Source organism: Psammomys obesus, unplaced genomic scaffold (assembly GCF_907164565.1).
Source record: "Psammomys obesus unplaced genomic scaffold, mPsaObe1.curated_primary_1811, whole genome shotgun sequence".
Taxonomy (NCBI): domain Eukaryota; kingdom Metazoa; phylum Chordata; class Mammalia; order Rodentia; family Muridae; genus Psammomys; species Psammomys obesus.
Window position 1 is genome coordinate 12,666,409 of NW_026596240.1, and position 26,786 is coordinate 12,693,194.

Here is a 26,786-nt window from a genome sequence, read left to right on the forward strand (position 1 = left end):
GTGTTGTAAACAGGAAGCTGGAAAGCTGTCCCACTTGGCCCGGGCAGGGATCAGCCACAGCTTCCCACTGGGGAGGAAACCCACAGTTCCCTTCTCTCCCGGTTAAATCCTCTCAAGGTAGGAGAACCAGCTAACATTCCCACACAGCCCTGAGGGAAATACCGATGACTGACCCTACTGATGAGCCCCATCCCATATGGAGATTGGCTCTGCCCGACATTGAGATTAGCCTCACTCCACGCAGGGCCATTTGGGATGATGCATTGAACTCCTGCTTGAAAACAATCAGGCCTCTCACCCAGGCCACGAAAGAGAAAGTGTGATTGAAGTGGGGCCAAAAGGACCTAGGTTCAGCGAGGTAAGAGTGGAAACAAAGGCATGGCATTAAGTTTGCAAGATCTGTCCCTGGAAAGTCCTTCCTTTCTATGGAAGGCCAGAAAAACCTTAGAAGGAGTGACAGACTCCAAGTCACAGGCAGTGGGTGGGAGCCTGGTGAGCTGCAAGACTGACAGCTGCTGAGACCTCAAAGGCCACAGCAGCTGCCGCACAGGCCACCAGTGGAGCTCTGCAGCACCTCCAGAGGCGTGGCCTCAAAAGCTCCAGCTGAAGCAGGCAGTGCTGCTGGGGAGCTGCAGGACTGGGAGTAGAGCAAAGAAGTCCGCGGGACCCCAGCTCCTTCCCTTGCTTCCCGGCTCCATGGGGCCAGCGAGCACTTGGCTCTGCCACCTGTTGCCCACCATGATGACCTGCCTCAGACGCTGTGATGAAGCCAAGTGGCCACTGACTGAAACTTCTGAAACCGTTAAACAACTGCCAAAACTTTTTTTTTTTCTATCTCTGTTGCCGACAGCAATGGAAAGCCGACACATGGGAGAATTTTAGTAAAGACACCACCTTAACCAAGTGATCAACCTTAGTTACCAAACAGTTGACCAGAAGCAACTTAAGGGAAGGGGGTTTGTTTTGGCTCACTGCCTGAGGGTACGGTCTGATGGCAGGAAGGCACACAGCTGAGACGGTCAGGCGTCTGAGACACAGCGAGGTGACATCCCTCGCTCACACTGAATACACACAGGGAAATGCCGACGCTTAGCCGGCTTTTCCTTTTCATTCCGTACAGAATCTCAGTCCATAGAATGGTGTCCCCACATTTAGAATGGGTCTTATCCCTTCAGGTAGTCCTCTGTAGAAAAGCCCGCAGAGACCTACCCAAGGGTGTGCCTTACTGTCCAAGGTATTTTTTAACCCAATCAAAATTACCCATTACAGTCATCATTACAATATGACACCACCAACACTTGGATGAGACACAGGACTCAAAACTCAGGGGAACTTCTGCCAAAACGTGGAACCTGAATCTATTCATGAGGAAATCATCAGGTACATAAAACTTCAGTTTAGTACATAACACCGGAAGTGCTCTCTCAAAGCCTATAATCAAGAAAGAGCCTCTCCAAGCTACAGAAACAAAATATGTGTTTAAAGGTCAGATCTCAAACTAGGGTAAAGCAGCAATTGCCTTCCTGATGCAGCCGGAACAGCAACATGAACAAGATACCGCTTGGTCTACCCTAATCTTGACTTGGATCGTTAAGTCATAGGTAAGAGCACACTTCTGGGGATGTAGCCCCATGGTAGGTCACAGGTCTAATGTGTGACGCCCGAGGTCCAACCCTCAGTTGTGTGCCCCTCCAAAAGGTTGCAATTACAAGTACAGAATCCGACTTGGAGCTGAAGAACTAGTTCAGCAGTTAAGAACACCTGTGGCTCTAACAGAAGAACAGAGTTCAAATCCCAGCACCCACACTAAGTGGCTCACAAATCCCTGTAACTAAGTGGGAGCCGACACCTCACTTCTAGCCTCCATGGGCACTCGTGCTTACACACAAAAAAATCTTTTTAAAAACACTCAATGCCCTTGTTGTTCTGACAAACACATCCAAATAGTTAACAGTAAAGGGACACAGTGGTTCTAATTTAATCTCAAGAAGTCATAAAACATTTATATGCATATAGAAAAATACATACATAGAGAGAAAATGCTGGAGCAAATGAGAACATAAACATTCTGGGTACATGTGAGTTCCAGGTATGATTCTTGCAACATTGCATACATTTTAAGATTCTGTCAAAATAGAAAGCTAAAAAAACAAATTAGATCCTTGGGTATCGCACAAAATACAGTAAGATGGCTAAGATATCACCAGCTCCAAGACTGTCAGTCAGGCACAGCCATCAGGCTGCAGAGTGGCGGTTGCCACTGGGCATCAGACCTGCTGCAATGAACCCTCAGCCTGCAGATCCCATCTCCTCATTACTGTTCCTGTTCTGGCCACAAAGAACCCACATGCTTCTCCAATGTCTCAGAGCTTTGAGCATGTGCTCCTCAGTTTCTGGCCGGTGGTTTGTTGATCACCGTGGCTTATTCTCCAAGCATCACTTCTATTCCTACCCAGTTTGCAGAGTTAGCTGTGCCTCTATCTCCAGGACTCTTCAAGGTTAGCTGCACACTGTGGCTGCTTCCCTATTCTTCCCTTAGCACATATCACGCTATTACGTGTCTAAGCAGCTGCCTCCCACAACGGGTGGTAGTTAATACAAGGCAATGTTGAAAGCCTATGGACTCCTGTGTCTTTCCTACCCATGCTGGCACAGCAGGACCCTCCCCAGCCAAGGAAAATCTCCTATCCCACTGGCCATGCAATATCTGCTGAAAAACTTTTAGACACCTAAGAATGTAGGTCATGGCGTACTGCTCACCTTAGAAACTTAGTGTGGCCTACAGACCTGAAGCAGTGCAGCTCCACACGCTAATGTGAAGGGACAGGAGGAGGAGCAAGCATAACCAAGAAGAAACATCAGAGAGTAGCAAGATTCACAAAAACAACGTCAGGAAGACTAATGCCACATGAGCTGAGGCTTTCCCAAAATGGTCAAGACAACGAAAAGGGATTTTAAAAGTTATTTTTGGTGTGTGAATAAGAAGAAAGAACTAAGGCTGGCTGTGCGCCACTCAGTTCCTTGAGAAGGAAAAATGCTTTTCAGACCAAAAAGAGAATAAAGGGAAAAGTAGACACAGACATGGAGGGGAAGACAGGAACGCCAACATGGGTGGGAGATAAGAAAACCCCGAATTCCAGTTTCCAAGCTAAGGAAGCCCACTGACATATTTCTCAATACCTGCCAGTGAAACTGGAGCAAACCTGCCAGCAGAAGCTGCCAATGAGCACTGAAGGCAAGCATGTTCCCACCTTTCAGTCCTGAGTTTGAAAGCTGCTGTGTTCTTGAATGGGTAGAGGGACCATAAGGAGTCAGGTTCGAAAGGAGACCATCAACCAACAATTTTTAGCCTGTATCTTACCGTTTTGTGTTATGTGGCTTATGACACAGAAGATAGATACCATGCTGCACAGGGCAGAACCACAGCTGCCACAGGTCCAGCTCAGCTGGCCTGTCCCGAGTTAGTGGTTGCTTTTGACAGATTTTAAACATCAAAGTGTATACCACAAAGCCTTGACTTTCTTGAAGGTTTACCTGGCAAATTTGTCTACAGCAGAGAGGAGCTACTGCTTATACAGAACATAACTGTCTCAGCACACAGCACGCTCCCCACCTCAGCACAAGCACAGCCTTCTGAAACCAAGGCCACTGGTCAGGGATTGATCACTCTTCGAGGCCTGAATCAATTATGGCTTCATTGACCTGTGCTACCTATGAAGCCTCTGCAGGCTTTTGATTCACAACTCCATCCGAAGATGTCCAAGTTTCACAATATCTCCACAATTCTGTTGAGGCCAGCTACAGAGAGTGCTGGCTTGTACGTACTTGTCACCACAGCCCAGCCACATTCAGAGAACAAGCTGTTACGTCAACTGACAGGGGGTCTGGAGGTCTGTCACAGTGAGAGGGGCGAGCATAGAGAACAGCTCAGCAACTATGTATACTCCTCTTCTAATGATGCACTTGGCAGCCTGACGGCCCCTTCTTGCTCATCGTATGCACTCACATCACTCTGAACCTAAGCAGCTGCCTCCCACAACGGGTGGTAGTTAATACAAGGCAATGTTGAAAGCCTATGGACTCCTGTGTCTTTCCTACCCATGCTGGCACAGCAGGACCCTCCCCGGCCAAGGAAAATCTCCTATCCCACTGGCCATGCAATACCTGCTGGAAAACTTTTAGACACCTACGAATGTAGGTCATGGCGTACTGCTCACCTTAGAAACTTAGTGTGGCCTACAGACCTGAAGCAGTGCAGCTCCACACGCTAATGTGAAGGGACAGGAGTTGCCTAGGAGTGCACCAGCAGCAAAGGGCTCCGTATTCACTGAGCTGCACATACGTCCCTCTCCGAACAGGCGTCTCTCCTTGCCTTACTGTCCATCAGTCTGAGATGTTATTTAATCATTCTTGAGTTGGTCTGAGTACAGAAGATAGGCCAATCTGGCCTGAACTGGTTTGGAGTTTAGGCAAAAATAAGGCAAATTGTCTTCAAAGTCAATTTAAGGAGACTCCCTATTGACCATTTTATACATAACTGGATGTGTATGTGATTAAAATGAGATGTATTATGGGAAAGGACATACAAGCTAGAGAAATAGTTATGTAACAAAAGCTCTTACATAGAAGCAGGCATGTGATGAGGAGGCCTGGCAGGCTTTGGGCATGGTTAAAACACAACAGCTTAAATTATGCTCCGAGTGTGCAAATCCCTCCTTCTCCCGAGGGGAACTTGCAACAGTCATCATGGCCCCTTCACTAGCTTCGGTCCTACCAGTGCATCGGGCCTGCTCTGTCACTTTCCTCTGAGTAAAGCTTCCTTGCTCCTACTGCAATCTGAGTGTGTCTTTGTTTCAATTCCTCTACTAAGCGACCAAGAACCCAGACACACCCGGAGCGGACCCTGCCACCAGCAACAACAGGGCTGCTCTCAGAGAAGACACAGATGTTGAATACAGGAGGGATAAACTCCCCGTAGATTGAGTAACTGTGCCACCTGCCAGAAGGACACATAGGCTGGACCTGGTGCCAAAAGGTCAAGAGGCTAGAGAGAAAAATCAAACAGGGCAGACACAGCCCCGTACCACACCACATCTGTGCAAATTACACGCAGCAGACGCAGCACCGTGTGCTCAAGTGAAAGCCTGACAGCTAACGGCCCAGACCCGCCATAACGCGCTGCAGCGGCTCGGAGGGCCCGGCAGCCCGTGCCTTTCTCAGGCTTTCTGGCCAGAACCCACAGTAAGATACTTGGGGTAGGATAGCTCTCACAGCTCAACTATTATACTGTCTCACATCCCTTCTTTCCTGTCTTTCTGTTACATCTAGGCTCGTATCTTTTCACTGATGGGTCCCAAGAGTTGGACACACAGCTATGACACAACCTACACAGGGCACAGTTTCTTCCTGAACATGGGCTTCCTTCCCTCTGAAGCTGCTGTAGGCTGCCATTTCTGATGCAGATACAAGGGGAAAGCATGCCTGGGAATGTCCTAGAAGCACACAGCACTGTATACTCAGGTGCACTTGAGCAGGCAGGAAAAAGGAAGCTGCCAGTTCCCTCCATCAGGTACGCACGGGGAGTCTAGAAAGGTCCTCGAAAAGTAATCCTTGAGGTGAGAAAGGAAAGTGGACAGGTATTTAGAAGAGGGAAGAAGGGAAAGGAATTTACAGGCAAGGAACAAGCAGATATGTGATGAGGAGGCCTGGCAGGCTTTGGGCACGGTTAAGGTGTTGAGTTTGGTTGTAGAGCATTTGCCTTGCACGTTTAAGGCCCTGGGTTTGAGCCCCACCCACACATGGATCCAAAATGGAAAGCAGCAGGTATGGGGGCGGTGGCAAGGCTACAGCAGAGAGTACACTTGCATCTCCAGCAGGGAAATTTCAGTTACCACTACAAGTCCCAAAGGTTGTGAGCCAAGGGCTAGGTAGACAACTACCCAGGCCTGTGATGTGAGGCCTGGACTAAAGCACCAGCAGAAACACGAAACACGTCACAGGGTAAAATATCAACATCAGAGACAAGAAACAAAACACTTCACCTAGTAGAAGTCCAGTCTGGCCAGTCCTGCTTTCTCCAGATTGCTCCAGAGTCTCATTCTGTTGGGGTGCACAGCCAACTGTGCCCTGAGCTGCTAAGGGATGAGGCTCCTGGCACCCCTCTGGAACCTGTGCCCCTGCCTCCTGCAGAGCTGGCTGGCTGACATCTATCTTGTCCTCCCCAAGCTTTGGAAGACCGCTGAAGCTCCAGGCATTAATTAATGATCTCTCCACAACAAGGGGGTACCCAAGGGCCCTGATGCTTCCCTTTCTGGCTACAAACCCTACCCAACTCTCCTGGGGCCCTCCTATTCCTGTTGGGTCTCTTCTTTGACTCATGTCAACTCTCCAGTTTGCCCATTCGGTCTTACCCAGGTTAGGATGTGTCCCCCATCTGCAGCAGCAGGGACTTGCCCCTGGGAGATAGTAATCATCATAGACACGCCCTGAGCGTCGTCTCCAAGGAGCTGTGTGCGCCTAAAGCTCAGAGCTCACCTTTGCACCACTCCCACCCCCCTCCAGGGACACAAGAGCCTGTGCTGGACCGTCATTCTGCATCCTGCCTCTGATGTTCCTCCTGCTCCCTCATCCTCTATTCTGGCGCTCCTTACTGTCCACCACTGTCTCCCCGACAGTGCAGGGCTTCAACAGCAGCAGCCAGCCTCCCTACCGGAGGGACTCCAGAAGCCCTGATGCTGGGCAAGGCTGGGAAAGGAAGGATTCTCTACTCTGCAGAGAATTCAGTCAGCGCTGCCAGAGAGGGCTTCAGACCCAACCCTAGCTTCCTAAGTCTCCTGATTCCCAGTATGTACACCCCGGCTCTGCAATACTCTACTGAGCGGAAAGCAAAGGGAAGGGCAGGACCAGGAGATGGAAGTGCTGTTGTTCATCCTTTCTCAGCCTTGGCAGGAGGCTGAGTTAGAAGAGGAACAAGCCACTGGGCTGGCCTGCTGCTTGTCAGCTGCACACCACGTTAGCAGAAATGTGTCCAAGGTATTGGCAGCCAGAATGAGCAAGCTCCCATCAACATCCATGAACGCCCATCTCTCCGCGGCAGACTCTCGGATAAGTTCTCCTACTCGGATGAGTTTGAGGCAATAGCGGTTGCCTCCTGACCCAGATCTTCCCACCCCAACCCCAGCTCGGATCCTCCACTCAGCCAAGCTAGCAGCTGCTGGAGGGTTTGCAGCCCCACCCTCTCCCTCAGCTCAGTTCAGGCCTCTACAGGAGGCAAAAATCCTCCCCTCCTTCCCAAATGAAAATAGTGCAGGGATCCCGTTTATGGCATTCTATCTAGAGCTGATCAATTATTCATCTCTTGAGAGGGCCCTCCCCTCCTGAGCTTTCTGACAAAGCTGATGTATAATGGACAGACTTTGGGGGGCCCTGGCAGAGGACGCACACAGCTGCCCACTTTGGCAGGAGACCACGTGTGTACACAGGCTAGTGAGCGCCAGGGGTGTAGCCCCTGTGCAGACTGCAAACCTGAGAAGGCCATGTCTAACTCTTTGACCCATTCATTACACGACGGCAGAACTACTTCTTGTTAGGGAGGGTTAGAAGGTCTCATGGTTACTCTTCGCGTGATCGATACCGCATTTGAAAGCCTCCTGCCTTTCCTAATTCAAAACGGACCTATACACCCATCTTTCTGTGACTGAGTGATGCGCAAGAAAACGCTGAAACTCTGCTACATTTGGCAGGAGTACAGGACTATGGGAGTTCATGCCCTCTGACCTAACAGCAATTCACGTGGCCGAAAGGAGGAAAGGAAAAGAGGCTGAAGCTGAAAGCAAACCTGTAGAACTAACTGTGCTAGAGGCACCCTCAGGGCAGGCTGGGCACCATACTCTCCCTCTCATCCTCTCATCCACCCTTCTCAAACCCTACAGGCACCACACACAAGAACGCTGAGCATAGAGAAGCTAGGTGCCATTCCTGGTCACACAGTACTGCCATTTTTAATCGCCAAGTACTCTGAATCTCATTTTAATAAATGTAAAAAACAAAACAGTAAAGCAATAGAAGAAATTAAAATGTTGCAAATGCCAAGACTGTTTTCTGTGAAGCATTAACAGAAAAGAACTATAAGCAACTTGAGTGTTCCAGAAACACAAGAGTGGTTTTACAAAGTATTTGTCTTTATGGGGGGAAAATGGGAAAAATACTCGACTAACGCCCCCTCCCACACACACACACACACGAGGCGGGGGAAAGGTAGAGACACACAGAAACCCAGAGACAGAGGACACAGAAGCTGAAGCGATGGCTTAGAGGTTAAGAGCACTGGCTCCTCTCACAGAGGGCCCAGGGTCTTGTCCTCACACCCACATGGCAGCTTGCAACCGTCTCACTCCAGTTCCAGGGAATCTGTTACCCTTTCTGGCCACCTCAGGCACCAGGCAAGCATGCGTACGCATATGTGCAAGGGAAAGCCCATACACCTAGATAAAAACTAGAAAGTGAAAAGTAGTAAAACCAGAGCCATGCCAGGTGTAGTGGCACACGTGCCTGTAATCCCGGCTCTCAGGAGGTGTAGGCAGGAAGGTTTGAATTTGGGGCTAACCTGTTCTACAAAGCCTGACTGTCAAAACAAAATCACAGTGAGAATCTCGTCGATCCCACTTACTAGCTTCGTCACTTCAGGAACTCTGTTCTTCTGTCTCCTAACTTTGTACACTGAGGGCACTAAGACCACGAGGAGTAAGCGAACACACAACCTGTGCGCACAGAGCACGTGCAGCAGCAAGTACTGCAAAGGCTGTGGCTTTTCTGTTTGTTTTCAAAGACAGGGCAGGGCTTCTCTGTCTCTGGCTGTCCTGGAACTCGCTGTGGAGACCAGGCCGGCCTCATACACAGAGATCTGCCTGCCTCTGCATCCCTGGCTGTTGAGATTAAAGGTGCCCACATGGCCCGGCCAGGGTGTGTTGGTTTAAGTACCCATGGTTCGGCAGCAGCTCTTCCTGACACAGCACTAGCAAAAAGGCCGGAGGGCTATCATTCTGGAAACATCTGTGGACTATGATTAACGTCAAATCCACATGTCCTGTGGCCCTGTAGTTCCAGTCCCAGAGAAGCCAAGTGGACACTCGAGAAGTGGCACCACAGTCACGCAGCAGCATGTGCAGATGCCCGAGAGCTCACCAGTCACGGCCAGATGAGCTGTAGGCAGCAGAGGAATGACGGGCCGAGGGACTGGGACAGGGGATCACAAACTACGGTGATTACAACAGTGGGCAGAAAGGAGATCTTCGGGGGGAGGGGAGGTGAAGGCACTTGCCTCCAGGTCCGACAACCTAAGCTCCATCCCTGGAGCCCACACTGTAGGAGAGACCTGGCTCATGCCAGGCCATTCTCTCACATCCTCACGCACCATGTGTGCCCACACAAAGAAACGTAATGTGTGTGGACTTAAAAGAGCCGGTCTTACGCTGGCATAGTGGTATACACTTGTATCCCAGACCCAGGAGGCAGAGGCAGGTGGATCTCTGTGAGCCCAAGGCCAGCCAGCCTGGGCTACACAGTAAGATCCCATCTCAAAAGCAAAAGCAGAGCACAAAGACTGACCTTCGAAGGAGCGTGTTAATGTGTGTATGCATATATTTATTCTACTAAATAAGCAAAATTAATTGTAAGGGGGCACAAATGAATGAAAACTTCAATGAAGGAAAGATAAACATTGAATACCAGGCATGGTTGGGTCTCTGAGACAAAGACAGGGGTGGAGTAGAAGAAAACAGGCCTATGAAGAGTGCCCATTTGTTAGGCCTTATCAGTGATGTATCATGACGTGTGCCTATTAACATACACCAGAAAAATTACAAGATGACACTTCACTTGCTGATATATTGTTTAAAGCGATAAAAGGAAAATATAAAATGCAAAAACACAGAAAATGTGTTCATTGGAGGAAAATGATACCTCAGAATGCGTTCTCTACATGTTGACTGGAAAAGACAAGGTCTCGTGTAGACCAAACTTTCTGCGGAGGGAGGATGCCCTTGAACTTCAGGGTCCACCTGTCTCCACTCTGTGAATGTGTCAATTATGAAGATGTGCTACCGCACCCAGTTTTATGCTGAACATTGAGTCCACGGCTTCCTACCAACTGAGCTACACACTCCCATCCTCAGGGAACGTTCTCCTGAAGTGAATGCCTTCTGAAGGGTGGCGGAGAGAGGGGTCAAAACAGTGCCTGAGGGAACAATTCCACCCCTTTAACAATGCACAGCGAGACAGAGCTGATGGTGCAGGGTCACAGGCACGAACAGCACTTCCGGGTGACAGACTGCGTGTGTTAAGCTTTCCCTCCAGAATTATTCATTACTGTGTATGTGTGACGTGTACATGTGCGTCAGAGCAAACATGTAGAAAATTGTCTTGTTCAGTTTATTATACTTGATTTCTCTTTTGTTTTTTTTTTTTTGGGGGGGGGAGAGCTCTTAAGGATAGACTCCCAATAGCAGCAAAAAGCATGTGCAAGCCAATGGGCACAAAGAGAAGCTCAGGGACAGGACTTGTGGGCTCTTTTTGTGCATTTTCTGCCACTAACTACAAACTGGTCTCATGCACAAGGCCAGGAAGAAAACTAGGGGCCTGTCTGGGAGAGGAATCATGGCCTGGAAGGTTTCTAGAGCCCTTACCCATGGGCTATGGCTGCCGTGACTGCCAACTCAACCTGCAGGCCCTAGCAGAGAAGCCGCCCAGTGCAGAGTCCTGGTCTGTGGAGTCCCTGCAGCCTCTGGCCAGAGCCTCCAGCTAGTATGGAGGAAACTTAGCTGACCACATCAAAGGCCTCGGTAGAAGGCAAAGTCTTCAGCACACCAGAACCAGGTCAGGTCACCAGGATGGCTCCCAGGCCAGCAGACTCCCAGGTAGCTCTGCTGAGCAAAAATACAGCCCCAGAGGTCTGCAGCCTGCACTCCGAGCCACTGAGCCATCGGGCTGGCCCACAGTGCACGTCCTTGGAAGGGGACGCACATGGCCCAGTGAGGCCCCACCTAGCGCGGCTCACAGCCAGCTTCTCTACCACCTCCTGCCTCAAAAAGCCTTCTTAAAAGGCTCAGGAAACCAGCAAGCAAACATTGCTACCACCGCAGTCCCCAGACTGAGTTGGCCTTGGGGAATGACTCCACAACTGTTTCCTGAAGGGATCCCAAACCCCTCAAAGCCCAGGGCATTCAGGCGTGTCAGAGGAACTAAGACTGGGGAGGAAAAGCAAGCAGCCAACAGTTTTGCGTGGAAGTACAGGCTGCATGAAGCAAGCAATTCCGGCTTAAATGTAACCTTCCAAAGCTTCCGACTCCACATCGATTTTGGGAACAAGCCAAGAGAGGCACAAACGAACCAAGCTCAAAATTGGCAAGTGGTATAAAGTCAAATCCAACATCAACAGCAGCAGCGTGGATGCCTGCAGCCTCCTCGCTACCCACCCCTCCCTGCTACCCAATTATAATTCTCTGGGAGAATAAACTCGTACAGTTGCAGAAGGGTCTCAAAGTCATTAACAGATTTCCTCTTCTCTGTCAAGGAGCTTGCTCCCCCGTGTCTTCCTTTCTGAAGGACTCAGGTGGAGTCAAATTGTCCATGGGGTAGCAGAGGGCTGGAGACACAGATCCATTGGTTCAGTGCTTACATGGCACCTCAGATCCCCAGAACCCACATCAAAAAAGCTGGGTGTGGGGTGCTAGGAAGTGGAGTTAGGGAATCCCTGGCCAGCCACCCTAACCTACACAGCTGTCTCCAAGTCAGTGAAAAATACTGTCTCGAAACAAAGAGGAATTGATACTCAGGATGCACAAACACATACACGCACGCGCGCGCGCGCGCACACGCCCACGCCCACACGAGGTTCCCGTGCCAGGGTGCCCCTAACAACTGTAACCTTCTCAGATAGTCCGAGACTGATGACTGAGTGAGTAAACAGATGAGCAACTGAGGCACTAAGGACACTCCCGCAGTAATGTTGAATCTAGGAACTTTGGGTTAAAGTTCTGCGGTTTTTCTTTTGGGGGGAAGGGTGGTAGCTTCAAGACAGGGTCTCTCTGTGTAGCCCTGGCTGTCCTGGAACTCTCATACAGAACTATAAACTATCTCTCCAAATATACAGTCAGCAGCATTGTCTGGCCCTGGGGACACTGTGCGGCAATAGAGTCCTTGCTCATGGCCTGGCACTGGCTAGATGTTTGACTTGGTCTCACATTCACAAGACAGCACTGTCACAGAAACACGCGAGAGCACATAAGCCTACGCCCACACACTCTGGCTTTGAATGTGTAACGAAAGTCGCTGAATCTGGACTTGTCTTTGAGTGAAGCTGCCTTTTGTGTGTCGACTGGTAGAGCATCAAAGGCCTGTGCTAGTCATTACACAGCCAGGGAAATTCTGGCGCACAACTCCAGGGAACAAAGCGAGGTCAGAGGGAAAGATAAGGAGGAGAAAGAACAGTTTAGTAAAGTTGTTGGGGAGTTGTGGAATGGGAGGCTTTCTTCACTGTCATGAGTTGCATGAGGAGGTGCACAGAAGGAGGCTGAGGACGCCTGGTTTCTGACTGGTGCCTTTCTTTGATTTAGGTAGTTTAATAAAGGGTACACTTAGTTAAGACTTGGGACCACTGAGTATACTCAGTGGGATTTTTACATTAAGTTTGCCCTGAGCATGTCCTAACGTTTACATATGTTTCTATTTAAGAATCTGCCTCTGACAGCTACTGTGCCAGTCTCCCTAGAACATCCACAGCATGTACAGAATCTGTGGTTCAATCTCTAGGCGTCTCCTGGTTTGCCACATTCCTCAAGCACACACTGACTGTCCAGGCGAGTTGTGCGTGGGCTGTCTGGCTTTATTAATTCCCCCACTGGCCACAGACAGTGTAGGAACCAACCTTGGTAACAGGTGGAGCACTCGGCTCACCTTATTTAGTTCAGAAGCTGTACCGTTAGCAAGCCTTGGAGAAAACTGCCCTTCAAGACTGAAAGGAGGGGATGACAACACCAGGATCTGTGGGTCTTGCCTCAGTTGACACTAATGAGGCCCGAAAGGCATTGCTTGAGAAACACAGGTCTGAGAATGCCCAAGCAAAGGGTAAACACACTGCACACAGCCAGATGCCCAAGGCCTCTGAGCAGCCCCGGACCAACTCTGAGTCTCCATTTGTGTATGGCAAGATGAATACAGAGGCCAGGAGTGTTCGTTTAGAACTTGCATCAGAATTTGACACCGTCATGCAATATAAGCATGACGGTTTTTCTAGTAGCTTGCTTTTATTTTACAAAATGACCTATGATGGATTAGGAAAAAAAAACTCCTAATGTTCTATAGTACAGTGTTGTAACTATGGCTAACGATTAACTGTATGCATCAAGATAGGTAGAATGGCTGGAGAGATGGCTCAGTGGTTAGGAGTGCTCACTGCTCTTCCAGAGGACCCGGGTTCCATTCCCAGCACCTACATGTTTGTAGCTTCAGACCCTTGGGTCCAGCCTGAGAAACTTGTAGCCTCTATTAGCACTGTGTATACACAGCGCACAGACATAAATGCAGGAAAAACACTCAGAAGTTCTAAGAAAGCCAGAAGGAATCCTGAATGTTTCCGACACAAAGAAGTGATACATGTTTGGTATAGATATGCTGATTCCCCAGATCTGATCATTAAGCATCAACTGAGATGCTATGCTGTATCTTATACATAAATATGCAGTTCGTTTCTTAACTTACTGACTTATATCATGGAGACGCTAACCCCAGACTTAGTCACATGAAGAACTAATGAAGAGAATTACAATGGCTGATCTAGCCATCTCATTTGGTATAAACATCCCCAAGGCTGCGAGGGGCCTTGAGGAAATGGTGCTCGCCACCAACGCCACCACCTGAGTTCAATCCTCGGGACCCACACGGTGGGAAGAGAAAGCCAGCTCCTACAACTTGGCCTCTGACCGCCACATAGGCTCTGGAGCTCTGGCTACAATATACACTAAATGCTTAAAAAGCTGCACAGTACACCAAGACAATTTGACAGGAAAAGAGCCCTCCCCTCAAGATGAGTAGCACAGCAACCAGATACCATACACAACAGGGTGTGAATATGTGCATCAAACCAGGTTCAAAACTCACTCACGATGAACCAAACAGCCAAGTGTGAGCACACTATAGACTCCTACAGGACAGGCAGATGCCATCAGCCCAGATGGCATGATGGATTCTTAGATGCAACACCTGAACAAGGAGTAACAAACCACAAAGAGAAATCAGACTTCACCAATGGTAGAGGCACCTGCTGGCGTAAGCCTGATGTGTGGTCCTGGGGAGCCCGCCTGGTGCAAGGACAGAACGAATTCCCATGAGCTGCTGGCTAATAACAAATGTCTCTGCTTCAAACAACTCCATTAACTACACACACATGTGGGTAGTCACACCCCGGGAAGGGAGATGGGGCAAACCAGTTGGGACTTGCAAATCATACATCTGATAAGTCACTGCTATTTACATAACACCTCATACAACTTAGTAATAGACAACCCAATTTACAAACGAGCATGCTAGCCAGGCATGGTGACCCCCATCTGTATTCTGGCACTTTGAAGGCCGAGGCAAGAGTGAGTTCAAGATCACTCTTATACAATGCTACCCTGTCTCAAAAAAAAAAAAAAAAAAAAAACATAGAACAAAAATGACATTTACAGAAAAAATGTATATGATTATTCATACCAATGGTATTCCTAACAGTCAAAAGGTAGAAACAACTCAAACAACCCACTGCTGAATGGCCAAACGCAACGTGGGAAGAGTCACCCTACAGGATATTCTGAATTACAAACCTTTTTACACACAGGCAGACCTTGAGAACATGAATAAAAAGGAGAGGCACAAAAGGTCACACACTGTAAGGTAACATTTATATGAGGATGTCTAGATTAGGCAAATCCACAGGCAAAACATCTATTAATCATGGCCAGGGGCTGAGGGGGCTGGGGAGTCAATGGGGATTCTTTGGGGTCATAAGACATTTTATGAAACAAAGCAGTATGAAGTATACACTCCAAACATACCAAAACCCACTCACCAAACTATGTAGTTTATATGTATAGTTTTAAACTGTGTAGTTTAAGTGGGTCAGTTTCCTATTATGTGAATTATATCTCAAAAAAAGGATAATTCAAGGAGGAAGGAGAAGAAACAGAAGGAAGGAGGAAGAGGAAGTAGAAAGAAGGAAGAGGAGGAGAAGAGGAGGAGGAAGTAGTAGCAGCAGCAGCAGCAGTTGTAATAGTTGTCAGGCCAGCGAGACGGCTCAGTGGAGGAAAAGCACCGAGCCTGACCATTTGAGCTTAATTCCCATGGACCCATGGCTTGGAAGAAGTAACTCCAGTAAATTACCCTCTGACTCACACATGCGGAGAGAGAGAGAGTGAGTGAGTGAGTGAGTGTGTGTGTGTGTGTGTGTGTGTGTGTGTGTGTGTGTGTGTAGGCGCACGCGCGCGCCTTTAGCTGAAAACCTTCCTCTCCATCCCATGAGAGGCTGTAAGGCAAAGCAGAAATGGAACACCAGCTCAAGAAGAGGAGGACTTGTAAGGGTGAGCTCACAATCAAAAGTGCAGGCGAAGCAGCGGCAGGGAAGACAGGTCCGAGCTTCGGAAAAGTGGTTTCAATTCCTTGACCTTTCCCATTAGCTTACAGGATGGGAGGGGCCCACCCCAGGGGCCCAGAGAGCAGAGGAGGAGGTCCCTTTCCTACAAAAGATAAACCTCCTCACACCTCCTCAAAGGGCTTTGAAGAGAGGAAGCTCTTCTCAGCAGGGGTGTGGGCAAGAAAGTGAAGGCTAATCACTTGCTGAAGAAAACCTACAAATTACTTTTTTTTCCTTTAAAACACCCACCCCCCAAGGGGGGAGCTGCAGCAAGATAACCTGAGGGTCAACTGCCAGCGAAGCATCCCTTTTGTAATGTAAACAACCCGCTCCAGGAGTCCGCACCCAAAGGAAGACTCCAGAGAGCAGGTGAGCCTGCCACCTGTTCACCCGGGGCCCAGACTCCAGCGTTCAGACACATTTCCCAGGTGCGGGAAGAACAAGGCTCCAGCTAGAGGCCCCAAATCGGTAGGGGTGGGGAGGAGCTGGCTCAAAGTTCCTGTTGAGAAAAAGGGCAACTGTGCTGGCTCAGGGTGGGGATCTTGTTCCCTAGCACCATTCTCAGGGACAGACAGTGGCTAGAGTTTTAACGTTTTAAAGCTTCAGCCTTGACCCCAAGCCAGCACCAAACCAGCCCTGGCAGGGGTGGGGCACAGGCCTGGCACTGCAAACGCGAGGAGAAGGCGAGAACAAGGAAGGCAGTTTCTGGGAGCTGGCCTTGCCCCACCCCTCTGCCTGTGGACTTTAGCTAGTGACCCGCACTCCAGGCCTGAGGACGGGGAGCCAGCGCGGCAGATGCCAGGTCCCACCCAGCTCCCCTTAGACTGCCTGCTGTCCAGCGCAGGGCAAGCCCCTTTCCTGAGTTAGGCCCCTATTCTTTATCAGCATAAAAAGAACTCCGCCTATCCAGGTACCAACCAAGACCAAGTCCACTTAGCTTCAGATAAGACAAGATCAGGTGGTGCAGACTTAAGCTAGAAAGAATTTTAAGGAGGAAAAATTCAGAATCTAGATTAAAGGGTACTTAAAAAACAAAACCAAACCAGGCCCGGCAGGACAGGTTTATACCTGTACCCAGCTGCTTGGGAAGCCTGAGGCAAGGAAAAAAGATCACATATTCGAGTCCTGCCTGGGCTACAGGGTGGGTCTGAGGCCAGTTTAAGGTGGGGTGGAGGGCACAAGGATGGCGCCGACACCAGCGGGACTGTGTGGGGTCTGCAGAATCACAAATGATTACAATCTACTCTTCAAAAGTTTTGTCCTATGTGTATGAGAGTTTATCTTATGTGTCTGTTTTGTCTGCTTGTATGTTTGTGTTCCACGTGCATGCAGGTGCCTGGGGACACGAGAAGAGTCAGATCTCCTGAAACTGGAGTTACAGGTGTTTCCTTGTGAGCGGCCATGTGGGCGCTGGGAACCCAGGTCCTCTGTAAGAGCAGCCAGTGCCTGTATCAACCACTGAGCCACCCCTCCAGCCCCCATGACTCTGGTGGTTGGTGTGATTTCAGAAGTGAAGGGCACTTATGTCTCCTACAGAGACAGGGGCTAGGGTGGCTCGGTACCACAGTGCTTAGCACTGCCAAGACCCTGGGTTCCCCAGTGCCACGGAGAGGTGAGGAGAGGGCAGAGAAGCATGAGAACATTAATGCCTGAGGAGGTGGGTGAAAGAATTCTTTATACTCTTCGTCTTTTTGGAAACTAACTATGCCAAACCAGCACATTCTTAAGAACAGGAAAGTTAACAGGTGACCCCCAAGGGCCTTCCAGTCTCTGAGATGAGGTCGCATTTTCTGCGAACAAAGCCAGGACTAAACCAGTGGTCAAGGTCTGTCAGTGACAAAAGATCCAGGGTTCGTTAACAGTCCCCCAGCCTCCACCAGGCCCCAGGTCTCCCTCATACGGAGGATTGGTATATGAGCTACGAGTCCAGTAAAGCGGGAAGGGGCCACCTGAGCAGCATCTGAGCAGTGGCGGCAATGTGCAGAAGCCGAGAGCCGGGAACAATCCCGTCTTGCTGTGAGACCCCTTCTCTGCGCACACGGAAGCAACCGCTCCTCTTCTGGCACCCTAAGGGTGTGTGGAGCCTTCATCCACGGGCCATGAGGCTCTAGCCACAACATCCAGGCCCACACGGAGCAGGCTCGCAGCTTTGCAGGCTAAGCAGTGTCCCAGGGGGTGCAGTGTTGAGAGCCCTCTCCAACCTGAGAAACATCTGGGGAGCTTTACCAGCAAGATGCCTCCATAGCACCAAGGTCAGAGAGAAAAATCAAAACCACAACTGCAGGCCCGAAGATAAATTAGCGTCAGTGCAAACAGTATCTAGTAACAGAAAAAAAAAGAAACAAAAACAAAAAACAAACAAAAACCTGATCTCATGAGAACTTCTGCAAAATAAAGAGAAAAATTAATTTCAATCCAAGAAGGTATGAAGGAAAATAAACATATGTAGGAAAAAATGAAGCACTAGAAATGAAGACTGAAGTAGCTGTTGAGAAAACAAAATACAGTGTCTTTTATACATGAATCTAAGTGATAGTTCTCCAGAAGACCAACCAAATACACCTCAGACAAGACTGGTTATTTTAAAAAGGAGATGCTAAAAAGGTGCCACAGGCCTAGAATTCTAGCTGGACCAAGAGCATCACCAGGAGCTCCAAGCCTGCCTGGGCCACAGAGTGACCCTGAGGCTGCTCTGGCTCTCACAGCAATAGTCTGTCTCAGTGAAAATAAAAGGAACAGAATAATCACTAACAGTGAATGCAAAACATCTGACCAAATTTAAAAAATATAGGGAAAATTTTAGATAGAAATATTGAAAGAATCAGAGAAAACATCTACCAAAGAGTTGCATCCGTTTAGTTAACCCATTTTCCTCTCATTAAATTTTCCTAGGTATCTGAGATAAACACTTACTACCTTCTCCACATGTGTAACAAGGGAAGTAGAGCTCAGACAGGCCTACCTACCAGCCAAGTCATCTAGCCAGACAGGAGACTTGGCTCCACAGCCTGGTGTCCCAGGAAACAGCTCAGAAAGCCAGTTACAAGATGCCCCTGAGGCAGCTTTGACCACTAGCCACATGTGGGCATTTCTGTTGTCCCCTGCTACCTATGCAAACTGTGGTCCAAAAGCTAGCCGCAGTAGCTCACCATAGATCATGTAAGCAGAACCTCAGGCTCAAGCCTAAACTAGAAAACGCACCAAGAGCCCTAGATTACCTGGACAAACATTAAACTATCAGAAGCCTGTCAAGCCCCTTACTTGTCCCTTTAATTCCTATTAGTTTCCTAAAGCACCGCTCATTCTCTGTTCTGCCCGTTACAACCAAAAGCTGGAGGTTGGGACAGCTGATGAAGTCTTATTTATCTCGCAGCCATAATTTAAAAGATTAGCAGAGCAGGGGCTGGCAAGATGGCTCAGCACGTAAAGCCCACTAGCTGCTAAACCAGAGGAACTTCCTGTGATCCCTAGGGCCAACATGGTGGAGGGAGAGGACTTCCAAAAGTTGTCCTCTGACACAGGTGCCCACACACACAAATTAAAATTTTTGTTTTAAAAGGTTTGGCAAAATAAGAAAAGCCAAACTCTTACTTAAAAGATGCTTCTATTGTATAAATGTACCACACTTTCTGTATCCACTTCTCAACTGAGGGGCATCTGGGTTGCTTCCAGATTCTGGCTATTATGAATAAAGCTGCTATGAACATGGTTGAGCAAATGTCCTTGTTGTATACTTGGACATATTTTGGATATATGCCTAGGAGTGGTATAGTTGGATCTTGAGGTAGCGCTATTCTTAATTTTCTGAGAAAGTGACAGATTATTTTCCAAAGTGGTTGTGCAAGTTTACATTCATTCCCGCCAACAATGGAGGAGGGTTCCACATTCTCTCCAGCATGTGTTGTCACTTGAGATTTTTATCTTAGCCATTCTGATGGGTATAAGGTGAAATCTCAGGGTCATTTTGATTTGCATTTCCCTGATGGCTAAGGACACTGGGCGTTTCGTTAAGTGTTTCTCTGCCATTCAAGTATTCCTCAATTGAGAATTCTGTTTAGCTCTGTACCCCATTTTATAATTGAATTACTTGATTTGTTTCTGTTTAACTTCTTACTCAGCAATTAAAAACAAGAAAATCATGAAATTTGCAGGCAAATGGTGGGATCTAGAAAAGATCATCCTGAGTGAGGTATCCCAGAAGGAGAAAGACACACATGGTATATACTCACTTATAAGTGGATATTAGACATATAATATAGGATAAGCATACTAAAATGTGTACACCTAAAGAAGCTAAGCAAGGAGGAGGACCCTGGTAAGATGATCAATCCTCATTCAGAAAGGCAAATGGGACAGACGTCGGAAGAGGGAGAAAACAGGCAACAGGACAGGAGCCTACCACAGAGGGCCTCTGAAAGACTCTACCCAGCAGGGTATCAAAGCAGATGCTCAGACTCATAGCCAAACTTTGGGCAGAGAGTACAGGGAATCTTATGAAATAAGGGGGAGATAGAAAGACCTGGAGGGGACAGGAGCTCCACAAGGAGAGCAACAGAACCAAAAACCTGGGCCCAGGGGTCTTTTCTGAGACTGATACTCCAACCAAGGACCATTCATGGAGGTAACCTAGAATTCCTGCACAGATGTAGCCCATGGCAGTTCAGTATCCAAGTGGGCACCCTAGTAAGGGGGAACAGGGGCTGTCTCTGACATGAACTGTTTGGCCTGCTCTTTGATCACCTCCCCTGACGGGGGAACAGCCTTATCAGGCCACAGAGGAAGACACTGCAGCCAGTCCTGATGAGACCTGATAGACTAGGGTCAGAGGGAAGAAGAGGAGGACCTTCCTTATCAGTGTACTGGGGGAGGGACATGGGAGCAGATGAGGGAGGGAGGGAGGGTGGGATTGGGAGGGGATGAGGGAGGGGGATACAGTTGAGATACAAAGTGAGTAAACTGTAATAAAAAAATAAAAAATGCTGGGGGAAAAAGATGTTTCTATTATTTCCTGAGGTAGAGCTGATGGCAACAATATATGAAGGGCTCAGTAAAATCCTCACAATATAAAAGCAAATAACACAAATTTGCAAAGAAAAATGCATATTCCCAACTAAATGTAGTAAAAAAAACTTTTATATCATTTTATCTCAATTATAAAACAGTGTATACAGTAAGCATGTATGAGTTTAATAATGGGATAAAAACTCAATGAAGACATTAAAATGAAAAAGATGGTTCTAGAAAAATTAAAACATTAGTGAGTTATAAATGGAAAAAATAGAACACCTTTTTTGGTTTACTGGACTTTTCTTATCTGCAATGACTTATTTTTTTCTGAGACAGGGTTTCTCTGTGTAGCCCTGGGTGTCCTAGAACTCACTTTGCAGCAGGCTGGCCTCAAACTCACAGCGACCCAGCTGCCTCTGCCTCTAGAGTGCAGGGGTTAAGGGATGTGCCACTGCCACCACCGTCCCAGTGATTAATTTACATTCTTCATAACAAACACAACAACAAAACTTTTAACTCTTTCCAGAGTCTGGCTGAAGTCTGGCAGCTTCCACACTTACTCTGCAAATGCACATGTGTTTCACAAACACCACACTTAAAGACTCTGGGTCCAAGCAAGCAGTCCCCTTCTGACCCAGTCCCCAGACCACCTGTTCATCAGACTCCTAAGGGCACAGGAGTAACAAGCCTCCTACTGGCTACACGGGATCCACAGGCGTGACACGGAGGGAATCGATTCAACTTGAACTACCCTCTGAGAAGCCCAATGAAGGTGAGCACAGATGAGGGCAAGGCCCCAGATGGCTGAGGAGCTGGGTAAACATGGCTCCCACCGGCTGGCCTAGGATAGCAGTCTAGGCCACTGTGCACAGGGAGGCTTTACCCGTCAGAGATCCAGGTCTCTGTTGTTTTTTAACTTACTGATTCTCTGTGAATTTCACATCGCGCATCCCAATCCCACTCATCTCTGTGCCCCTCCACATCAACTCTTTCAAAGGGGCAATGTGGGAAAAGCACGTTTCATCCTGCAGATAAGCCTCATCCTGGGTACCACAGGCACCACAGCGCCTCTGTGGGAATGCTTTCTGCTCTGAGAGGAAGCATTTGGATGACTCCACAGGTCCACGGAGGCCCATCTGTTCGTTTCTGCTCTGCGCCTTGAGGAGGCGCAGCTCCTCCAGGGATGCTGCAGTGGCTGCCAGGAGAAGCCTCTGTGAGCCTTGGGGTCCCCTGGCACACAGTATCTCGCCCACTCAGGTGGGCAAATGGAGATGGATCAAAATGGTCACAGGATAGGGTTGGGGCTCAGAACAGTATTCCCGCCTCCTTCCCCAAACCCCAACATTCCTCTTGGGGGTATGCCTGCTTCAACTGTTCCTAAGGGCTTAAAACAGACAAGCAGAGGCACTAGCAAAGCCTTTCTAATTCTGCTGGCCTGCTGGAGAGGAGTGACAATGGTTAAGGTGCCATACCTAGACACAGGAAGCACAGCCCTGGTGGAGGGACAGGGGCCTGTTCACATCTGTACTCCCACCTCACCTTACACCCAGCAGGAGGCAGACATCCCGATCCCTGCTCACAGCGATAGAAGTGCGCCCCCCCCCCCCCATATCTAAGCCTATGTAGCTGAGAAATGAAAGGTCCCTTGTTGGTGTGCTACCCAGGAAGCCTAGCAATGCCAGGTGAGGAGATATCGCCATCATCATCTTAGCTCTTAGGGCAGTTGAGACCAGGACTTGAGGACTGCATCTGGATGAACTAGCAAAGGCATAGGACAGAGTGGCACACTGTTTTGGCGACATCCAGAAATTGTGCCTTTCCAGACTGGCAACATTACTCAGTCGGGTAAGAGCACTTGCTGCCAAGCCTGACAACAATCTGACTTCAGTCCTCAGGACCAAGTCATGGGGGGAGAGAACCAACCTGTCAAGTTGACCTCTGACCTTCACAAACTAGCCCACATGCACACACAGCAAATTAAAAAGAAAGGGGGGGGGGACTTTCATTCCCCAATTCCCAACGGAAGCTTAAAATACCCAGCGGCCATGGGAAAGACTAGCATTCGGACAGACGGAAACATGAACCACCTGAGGAGACGGATTCTAGAAGAGAACAGCAGGGAGCAAGACACTACTCTGAGTGATGTCCCGGCAGCTGTGGAGCACACCTCACCAGCAGCCTCCCAAGCTCCCAATCCCTGCCCTGATGAGCCCTCTCCTCTGACAAGAGTGGAGGACCCATTTGTTCCCTGGATACAGAGAACACAAGTCCCCCCCCCCCCCATTAGCGCTAACCAGTGTGAGTGACAGAGTGTTACTGGTCATTATGGTAATTATGGGGTGTAGACTCCTCCCTAAAAGTCCTGGGAAAATGGCCCAGGACCCTCTTTTTTTCTGCAGAGACAGGGAGGGTGCTCCATCTGTTCCACAGATCGCAGCTTCCAGGCCTGGGGCCAGAGCTGCCTCAGGCTCCACTCCTGGCCTCGGCCCAGACAACGTACTTTGAAGATGTGAAGCTTGCTGTCTCTCTCACCAATTTGATCTCACAAGCATTTATTAAAAGCATTTACTGCATGCTAGGCTTTGTGCCAGGTGCTGGGGAAGTGAAATTGATGAGTACCCTACCACAAGGAACCTAGACCCAAGTACTACAGTGTTGCTACAGAGGGACAGAGAGACAGGAACGCACCACGGACAGCTGATAAAAAAACAGGCATCTCCAGTGTGCCTTCAGCAATGGGCTAAAAAGCACAAAAGCAGCTGGGACAGGGAAGATGGCTCAGCTGGGAAGAGTGTCAGCTAAGCACGGAGTTTAACTCCCCGGCACCCGGCACCCGCACAGAAAAGCTAGGTGTGGCCATGCATGCCTCTAACCCCAGCAGTGGGAGTAGAGGGACAGGAAGACTGCTGGCCACCGCCCTACCTTTTGTTAGGGGATAAGAGAGCAATAGAGCAGGACAGCTGATATCCTCCTCTGGGCACACATGTGAGTATACCACACACACTCACTCAAAGCAACAAAAGGCCAACAGTGGCTAAGGGTGCGTAGAGCCTGCCTGGAACGGGTGAGGTCCCAATGCCAACTCCTGCGGTACAGTGGGAAGCCATGGGGGAAAACCACATCCACACAGCAATGGTGAAGGAGGATGGTGACAGACACAGGACACTCTAAAGCGTTGGTAGAAACCCAGAAGGGCTAGGGTAAGAGATATACTTCCCTGGGCACTTCCCAGCATTTAGGAGGCAGAAGCAGGCCTCTGTGAGGACAAGGCCAGGCCAGGCCAGCCAGGACTACACAGAGAAATCCTGTCTTGAAAACAAATCATTGGATTCTCCTTGACAAGGTTTTCACTGTAACTATGTGTATGACGTGTCCGAGTCAGGTGCCCAGTGCCGTGGTGCACACACGGAGAGCACAGGGCAACTTTCAGGGTTAGTTTTGTTGTTGCTTTTGAGAGCCTCTTACTGTATACAGCCCAGCCAGGCCTTGAGCGCCCCTTCCTTGCCTCAGCCCCCAAAGTACTAGAGTTACAGGTGTGGTCATGTTCACGTTCTGCAGAAAAAGCTGCTAGACACACTACGCTGACTTAGGACAGGGTTCTTAGCTAGCGCATTTAGTAAATAAAAGGGTATGGCCTAGAGAAGCAATAAACTGTAGATAGAGAAGTGCTCAGTTGTTACACAGAATGCAGAAATAAGAGCAGAATTTTCAGTTACACAGTTGTTTAATGTCTTTAAGTAGATATGTGCTACTTTATAAGTTCAGAAGGAGCTAGGCCTAGTGTCGCACGCCTTTAATACCAGCGCCCGGGAAGCACAGGTAGGCAGATCTCTGTGAGTTCCAGGCCAGCCTGGTCTGCATACAGAGTTCCAAGACATTCATCAGGACTACATAGAGAAACTCTGGCCTCCCCCCCTCCCCACACCGAAGATAGTAATAATTAAAAAGTTCAAAATGGGGCTGGCGAGATGGCCGAGTAGTTACAGAGCAGCTGTGGCCCTTGCAGAAGACTGAACCCAATTTCCAGTGCCCACACCGTGCCGCACAACCATCTAGAACTCTAGCTCCAGAAGATCTTTGCCCTCCTCTGACCACGCACACATGTGATGCGTAGCCATACATTCAGGCAAAATACTCACGTACATTAAAAAAAAAAATCTAAACAAACAAAAGAGAAATGCAAAGAATGAAAAATATCATAGTAGAGAGAAAATGAAATGCAGTTAACTGCATATACATTATGTGAAAAATCTGATGATGGATCACTGACAGAAAGTACATGGTAAATATTTTATACCAACCGGCAAAGGACAAAAAACACCAAACCATATGGTTTCATCTTTTCAAATCTTAAATGGAATGATTTCAGCTACATTGCTTAAAATTGTACCAATGCATAAAAATGCTTCCCAATTTACTATATGAAGTTGCTGTAATTTTACCAACATCTAACAATGAAAAAACAAAAGCTACAAGTTAATCTCACAATGTAAGCAAATGAGATAGTGTTAACATAATGTAAGTCACTTTATTGTTAAAACAAACAAACAACAACAACAACAAAAAAAAAAAAAAACAGGCCCAAATAGACAAGACAAAATGAACTACTTTTGTTGTTTTGTTTTTCGAGATGGGCTTTCTCTGAGTAGCCCTGGCTGTCCTCAACTCACTTTGTAGACCAGGCTGGCCTTGAACTCGGAGACCTACCTGCCTCTGCCTCTCTGAGTGCTGGGATCACAGGCGTGCGCCACCATGCCCAGCAACTGCATCAACCACTTCTAATGAGAAAAAAATTAACAAAGTGGAATGAGATCTTTCTTTGATATAGTAAAGAAATCATGTAACCCTAAGACCTCAGAAATCCACAACACCTTGCTTAAAGACAAAACACTAGTCTAGTCACCGAGACCAAAGTGAGAAGGGAACAGGGAAGAGAAAGATGTTCTCGAGGCAGTAAGGACCTCACGGCCACATTTAACGAACAGACAGGCCAGGCGTTCCTAGCCCCAGCTCCACCCACCAGGAAACGTCAGCCCTGGCTCAGGCTCCAGGCCTGCTTTCACTTGGCTACCTGACCTGCTCTGGGCTCTAGAACTAAGGGACAGAACTGTGAACTGTTTGCCCGTGCGCTCAGCCTGCACGTGCAGTGCACTCAGCGGTGGCTCGAACCTGGTGGCTCGTTGTCAGCCAGAGGGAAGAGTTAGCGACGCAGCGCAGCTTCCGTTTTCCACCACACAGCACTGGGGCATGGGTCAGAGAAGGAGGTCTGGGCGAGTAACGCTAGCTAACTGCACTGTGAGAGTACCAGCAAATTCCCTCCCCTGCCACCTTCCATTTTTCCCAAAGAATAGTTAGTTGTTATTGGTTCAGTTTTAAGAAATAGAATAAAGGGCCAGAAAAGGGCATAGGCTTCTACTTTTACCTCAAAAGACTGGAGACTGGTATGACCTTAAACACCCAGGCGGAAAAGGAACTAAAGGGGCTCTGGGGGTCACACAGGGCAGAGGCTCGCAAGGTCCCCTGTCCTGTGCCCTTTCACAGTGACACCTAAGCCAGAGTAAGCACACAGGTCTGTGAAGGCCTTTAAAGGTACGCCTGGCAGAGGCCATGTTAAGAGCCTCCAGGCTCAAAGCCAGCACGGATTGCTACACCCTGACTTTGCCCAAGTCATTTCCAGAGCCAGATGCTGATTACCTGGGTGTGTTTGTGAGACTTTAGCATGCTGTATATAACATGCTTTTCTCCCTGCGTATGCACTGGGCTTCAGTTAAAGTGCCGCGTCTGCCTGTAACCCTAGCGCTCTGGGGGCAGAAGCAGGGGATCCATGGAGCGGGCTGGCTGCTGAAGAGCCAAACTTGCAAATTCTAGGTTCCAATGTGCGCCTCTGACTCAATACGTAGAGACAGACAGAAGAAGATAAAGTAAGCCTGTGGCCTTAACACGCGTGCACATGCACAGATGAGGACACACATACACACTAAGAAACAAAAGTTTTAAAACTTAAAGGCTGAGATGAGAAAACTCCGACTCTGTGATCTGCTCCAGGGCAGATCTGCTCTGAACATCACACTTTAATCGCCGAGCTCGCAGATCAGTCTCATGGGACAGGACGTTC

General features: G+C 48.6%; 1 protein-coding gene across 2 annotated transcripts in view; it reads right to left on the bottom strand.

The window, feature by feature from the left end:
* Tet3 (tet methylcytosine dioxygenase 3) overlaps positions 1-26,786 on the bottom strand; it is a 94,210-nt gene that overhangs the window by 44,953 nt on the left and 22,471 nt on the right. The window lies entirely within an intron of this gene.